Source organism: Hippopotamus amphibius, unplaced genomic scaffold (genome assembly GCF_030028045.1).
Source record: "Hippopotamus amphibius kiboko isolate mHipAmp2 unplaced genomic scaffold, mHipAmp2.hap2 scaffold_156, whole genome shotgun sequence".
NCBI lineage: Eukaryota > Metazoa > Chordata > Mammalia > Artiodactyla > Hippopotamidae > Hippopotamus > Hippopotamus amphibius.
In genome coordinates, this window is record NW_026648307.1 from 21,522 (window position 1) to 28,488 (window position 6,967).

A 6,967-nucleotide genomic window follows, 5' to 3' on the forward strand; every position below is an offset into this window, starting at 1 on the left:
CATCAGACTGCTTTGCACATGTGTGTCTCCATCTCAGTTTTGTAGATAAGGTCATTTGTTCTCCTTTTACATGTCAAAATTATGTGTTTAGTCCATGGAATGTTGTAAGACAACCCTGTCAGTCAAGGCTTAGTGGACTCATTTCTGGAAGGTTTAAAAAGAGAACCCTATCTCTTTTGTGGCTAATACGACCACTCCTTCTTTTCTTCATTCTTGACTCAGTCTGGGTGAAGTTCACTTTTGTAGGTGTTTCTTCATTGTATCTTCCTTTTCAAGTATGAATGATATCACTTCTATGTGGAATCTGACAATATACGAAAATCTAGTGTATATGACAAAGACTGTGTAAGAGCAGAATTAAGTTTTCTTGAATGTTTGTAAAGCATGGCTGTCAATCAAGGTTTGGTGTATTTTTTTTTCTTTTCTGTTAAAAGTGAAATTTATTACATTACAGTAAGTGCAAGTGTTATTAAAAATGCTGGTTAAAGTTATAAAGTGTCTGTGTAATCTTTCTAATATAAATATTGGAAACAACAACTTTAACAATTCTATACATACATAGAACATTGAAAACATTAAATCATGCCCAAGGCTCAAATATCACTCTGCACATTACTGTTTTAGTATCGCTCTTATCTTCTCCTGATCCCAGCATCATTCCAGAACGTGGAGGGGTTATAAACTTCAAGGTTTCAGTGTTGGGAATGTATGTCAGTTATCACACATTAACAATGCTTTACAGTCATTGCTTATATTCTAATCAAGTGGTTCTAGTTCCCATATTTCCCTTTCTTGATAGGTCTTGGACAAAAACTTGAACCAGGAAAACTGTGATTACATGACCCAGTATGACATGAATTCTCAGCGCTTCATTTAAAAGTAGCATAAAGTGTTACATACATATATTTTAAAAGTCCTACAGGACATGAAAGACAACAAGTACATCACATGTCAATAAAATTAAGCAGCTCCCCCTCTGCTGGCTTACTTGGCTCCATGTCTCTACAGAAAGGAGAAGCTGAGCCACGAAGAAGTGAGGGCAAATCAGAACTGCTGGGAGTGTGTGTGTTTGTGGGGGTGAGGGGCTGGTGGAGCTGGTGAGGGTGGGTGGGGGGCAGCAGAGAGAAGGAACTGAGGAGAAATGTCAGATTATAAAGGGAAATTAAACAGTGTTACTTATCCATTCTTCCCCAGCCTGCTAAAGCAGGGGCCAGTTCCAGCCCAGCCTCCCTCCCCTGCCTCCCGGGGTGGGGCTCTGTCGCCCCAGCACTGCGAGGACAGCCACTGCCTTTCGAAAACGTGAAGCCACCGCTGTTCCCTACTGAGAACACTTCCCAGACCTGAGGAACAGCTTACAAATGATAGGTTAGGACATTTCACAAACACCAAGGAGAGTCTGAACTAGGCCTCCGCATAAGGGGCAGGAGAAACAGTGTTTACAAGTAGCTAACACCAGAGTGGTTAAGTGGTTCAGCCAAGGGGAAGGCAATGCTTATTCCCCCATGACAGAGCGTCTCAAACTTGAACGTGCATACGATTCACTTGGGATCACATCAAAATGCACTGGGTTGGGGGTGGGGCCTCAGATTCCGCATTTGTAATAAGCTCCTATGGACCACACTTCAAGATCTGGATGTTCTTGGACCACGCTTGGAGAAGCAAGAGTCTGCAACACACAGAGGGAGCCGCCTCCGTCTCTTTGGGCCACAAGCATATCTCGGCAGTCCTGAGCAGAGCTGAGACAGCTCCGGTGCTCTGCGCCCACCCAGGCACACCCCTGGGCGGAAGGTGGAGATGCAGCACACTGAGGGAGCAACAGTCTACAAGACTGTGTTAACATATTTTCTAAGAGCACCGTGACTATAGGAACAGCTACACAAATAGCATAATTCAACTTGAGTAAATGGAGAGGTCTACTGGCTGGGGGTAAAACTACCCTTTCCTTATGTAGTCCTCCTTAAAGTGAACATGATTACAAAGGCGTAAAAAAAAACCCAGCATATTACATTTCACAGGAAAAGGCCACATGGGCACACATTTACGTACAGTATGAATTCTAAGAAATTCAATGCATTTTATCAAAACAAAGCGCATGCTACCACTGCTCCCAGCTAAAATCATCTCCTCTTCCAAATACAAGGAAAAAACCTTGAATTGTAAGCAAAATCACTGCCTTGCCTTGCCAGTACCAGGCCACAGGCTCCCCATCCGATCACAGCCACACGAGCAAGAAAAACAGGAAATCCAAAGGCAGAAACAACAATTCCAGTAGTGAAAAAACACGCCCGTTGCCGACAGGCACTACTTGTTGCATCGCCGTCATACGTCGCTCCTTTGGCAATGAAATTACGGGCTGGGCGAGATGGCGTGGAACAGCAGGACAAACAAGGGCCAGTAAATGCCATAATCCTCTAAGGCACATCCCAGCACAAGAAAAGTCACCCAATAGCCCCTCTGAAAGATGACGCCACGAGAGCTTTAACGCCAGCCAGGTCTCCCGAGCGGGGGCCGCGGCTGCTTCCGGCTTCCTGCCAGGGCTGGTCTATCTTTTTTGCCAGGTCTAAAGTACAACACCATCTCTTGTGGTTCATAGGGCCACTCCTTTTCCTCATTCTTGACTCAGTCAGGGTTAAGGTCACTTTTCTAGGTGTTTCTGCACTTTACCTCCTTTTTCAAGTATATACGATACCAAGGTATGATATCAGGTACGTGTGGAATGTGGCAAAATACAAAACATTAGTGTACACAACGAGGAAGAAGCAGACTCACAGATATATTCAAGAAAGGAGCGGCTGCCAGTGCGGGGTGGGGAGGAACACTACAGGAGCCGGGGAGGGGAGGGCGCAACGTATTGCAAGATGGGCTCAAGGATGTGTTCACCGCACAATGCAAGGAATATTGGGAACCTTTAAAAAATTGTTTTTCATCTTTATTAGAGTATACTTGTTTTACAGTATTGTGTTAGTTTCTGCTGTACACCAAAGTGAATCAGCTATATGTATGCATATATCCCCACATCCCCTCCCTGGTGAGCCTCCCTCTCACCCTCCCTATCCCACCCCTTTAGGTCTTCACAAAGCAGGGAGCTGATCTCCCTGTGCTGTGCAGCAGCTTCCCATTCGCTATCTATTTCACATTTGGTAGGATGTATACATCAGCGCTACTCTCGCAAGTTGTCCCAGCTTCCCCACCCCCCACTGTGTCTTCTGTGCGTCTCTATTCCTGCCCTGCCACTAGGTTCATCAGTGTTAGTTTTCTAGAGTCCATATACATGTGTTCGCATATGGTATTAGTTTTTCTGTTTCTAATTTACTTCACTCAGTATGACAGACTCTAGGTCCATCCACCTCCCTACAATAACTCAGTTTCCTTCCTTTTTAAGGCTGAGTAATATTCCAGGGTATATATGTGCCACATCTTCTTCATTCATATGTCAAAGGACATTTAGGTTGCTTCCATGTCCGGGCTATTGGAAACAGTGCTGCAGTGAGCATTGTGGCACATGTATCTTTTTAAATTATGGTTTTCTCCAGGTGTATGCCCAGTAGTGGGGTTGCTGGTTCATATGGTAGTTCTATTTTTAGTTTTTTAAGGAACCTCCCTACTGTTCTCCACAGTGGCTGTACCAATTTACTTTCCCACCAACAGTGCAGGAGGGCTCCTGCACTTTTCTCCACACCCTCTCCGGCATTTATTGTTTCTCCATTTTTGGATGATGGATGTTCTGACCAATGTGAGGCATATTTTGAAATACCTGTAAATGGAAAGTAGCCTTAAAACATTGTAAAAAATACAATAAGTCTTTATTTTAAAAATTAAAGAAAAGAAGGGACTTGAGCATGAGGGTGTCAGAAAAGGGCTTCTGGACTCCAGCCCAGGGGACTTGAAGAAGGCCAATGAAGCGAGGGCCCTGTGCATCCCCGACTCCCCTCGAGGCCACCAAGGCTTCTCTGCCGCCTCCGCTCAGATGGGGAACCGGCCTCCCTGAGCTCCCAGGTCTGCACCCACAGCGCCGGCCCTGCTCCCCCCCGACACGCCTCCTCAGGACTCCGCTCCAGGTTTTGCCCTAGGAAACTGGCCCAGCCCTCAGCCCCAACCAGGGCGCTGTCCTTCCCGCTGCTGCTGGGTTCCCACCACTTCTCGTTACCAGAATTTGTCCTCTGCGCCCTGGCGCCAATTTTATCTCAGAGACAGAGTTTCGGGTGACGTAGAAAGAAATACCTTTCTAGCTTTGCAAGCCAAGGAGGCACGTGGACTAGCGGCTTTGAGTCTGTGTATCCCATCCTGGAGGGTGTAGTGAGGAGTCCTGTAGTGTTCAAGGAGCAGGGCCTAGTCAGCTCGCGGACAGTCTTCTGATGGGTTGGTGCGGAGCCTATGGGGAGTCAGCATCATCAAACGTCTGCTTCCAACTGGTCTGGGGTCTACGTGCTTAAGGGCAGCATACAGTGAACGTCTTCCACCTGGTAGGGCTTTCAGTATCCGCAAAACAGGTCAAAGGACATGGGTGAGAATATCATCTACAGTCTTTGGGGTAGATTTAAAGATCCTTGACTTTGTGTAATGCCTAAAGTATTATTCGTTTGTCTTGCTTGACTCTTTTCCTTTCTTTGTCTGTTTTCTCATCACTTGGACTCAATTCATTCTTTGACTAAAGATTTTTTACAGACTTAAGGCAGGCGGAGGACATGGGTGGCGGTCTATTCTGGGAGGGCCTCTTAGAGTCCTGCTCAGTTACAATTCCTTCAGGAGTGGTCCTACCTGATTTGGGAATGGACACAGTGTTGGAAGTAATCTCGAGTTCAAAGTTTAGCATCCATATTTGCTCTTGGGAAATTTGTGTTTGCCTCTTATTGCTTTGTCATAGCACCTGGACAGACATTTGAAAACTATTAGACATATTACAATGGGGATAATGGGTAAAATACATTTTGTCATATTTTTCAAAAGGGTCCTCTGATTCTGTGTGGCAACCAGGAAAATGAGTTTTGGAAAATTTCCTTTTCATATATCTTTATTAAGGAAGTGGTCTTTGGCTGGGATGCTATAGCTTGAGCTGTCTCATTTGCCATGCCTGTTTTTAAAGTAGGAGAAAGGTTTCATAGTACCAAGAAGACCTTGAGATCATAACCTTGCAGGTGGCAGCTGCCAGCAGATATCATTTTGACAATGGCTGATGGTGTCCTAAAGTCTAATAAGGTTTAGACAACTCAAGTTTTCAGTAATATTCGGAATGTGTCTGAACCCACATCCACAATGCCCATTTAACTCAACTTTGAATGTCTGAACCACGGCTATTCCATTTTTATTTTTATTTTTATTTTTATTTTTTATGTAATAATTTTTTCATGGCTAAGGCAGATGTACAACGCGTGTGTAACAGGCCACAAGCAGGCTGTTTTGGTTAGCCTAAAGTGTAAATGTAATCATGTGTAAGCCAGAAGGATTTCCCCATACTTCAATTATGAATATTTTTTCATCACTTTCCCCTTTGGATTGTAAATATTTCCATAAACAGCATTGATAATCAATACACTTTCCTGAGGTTGCCAGGGGGGACCTGCTCCCTGCTCCGGATCCATTCATGTTCTTCGGTCCTAGGCTGCTTTTCTGTGTAGTTCTCCACGTTGGGGGAAAATGAATGAGACATCATGAACAGGCTCAGAAGGATGTTACTGGGGAGACGTGTTGTAGGCCATCCATTTAATCATTTGTATCCAGTTGTCCCACAAGCATTGTACATGTGCTTTTAGCAACAGACTTCAAGCAGGTCGTGACACATCGTGAGTAGCTATCCTCTGCGATACCACCACTTGATAATTCTTTTTTTCTCCTGACCATCAGGGCAAAAGTGTGTCTAGCACAATAACTTTCATAAATACAGACTTCAAAGAAAAGAATGAGAATTTCCTATCTATTGAAACAGGATCACTTTAAACAAACGACCCTCATCTCCATCCAGCAGCATTCAACCAAGACTCATTTGTTTCTAAAATAAGTCTGGTCTGCTGACCATAGGGGCTCTTTCAGACTGGCTGTGCTGGGATTCCTTAAGAGTCTCAGTCTGAAAGCCTGCAAAAAAAAACAAAAAAACAAAAATCCCCTTTCAGGCTTAGGAAACCCATGCCAAAGGCGTGCCATCAGATTTTTGCCTTGCTGGATTTGTCTCTTCTGGACATTCCCCAAATATGAAGATTCCTGCACATGTCAGGAGACAGTCTTTTTTATTTACCTGATAAGGCTGCTCAGAACCCAGGAACCTCTAATTACTGAAGGAACCACAGCAGAGAAAAAAGAAAACATGTTGTAATTTTACTCACAGAGGTAATTTACTCCATTGTTGCGTATCATAAGTAGCTTGAGGGCAAGGGCTTCCTTATATCTGGAAATCACAGATCAAAACCAGTAATATTCCAGACAAGAAACCCATAAATATGATAAACATGTTTACTAGTTTACTAGCTGTCTTTCTTGTTAAGCAGTTTTATGAAGCCATCAGGTTTTCTATAGGATTTTAACATTTCTTACCCAGTGCAGTGGTAGAATCTGACATTTTTCAGAGACCAGTGCTTGTCAAAATGGTTTTACTTGTGAATCTTCTCGGAGGTGAAACACTTTTGTAAAAGCATCAGAGTACAACAATACCTATCTCTAAATGACAGAAAGAATGAGAGCCCTGATGAAACAGCTGGTCACAAGGTAAGCCATAAAGAAACTTGGTTACAATCACCAGAATTATGACTTGGTAATTTCAGGACATACCAGAATTGTAGGAATTCCATAATTTTTAGACTATCTCTATTAATAACATCAATCCCAGGATACCCTGAGAAGGCTTATCATTCATTTGACAATGATTTTTAAGCACTTCCACATACCAAGTAATGCTAGTTAATCTAATATTTCTCTCTGAGATGCCTCAGGGGTCCTCTGGAAAACTCAGAAAGTTAGCTAGAAAAAGAAACTTCCT

At 43.6% G+C, this 6,967-nt stretch overlaps 1 pseudogene; it reads right to left on the bottom strand.

The window, feature by feature from the left end:
- Window positions 1-2,095: 2,095 nt before the first annotated feature.
- Window positions 2,096-2,612, bottom strand: LOC130843093 (leptin receptor gene-related protein-like; annotated as a pseudogene).
- Window positions 2,613-6,967: the final 4,355 nt, after the last annotated feature.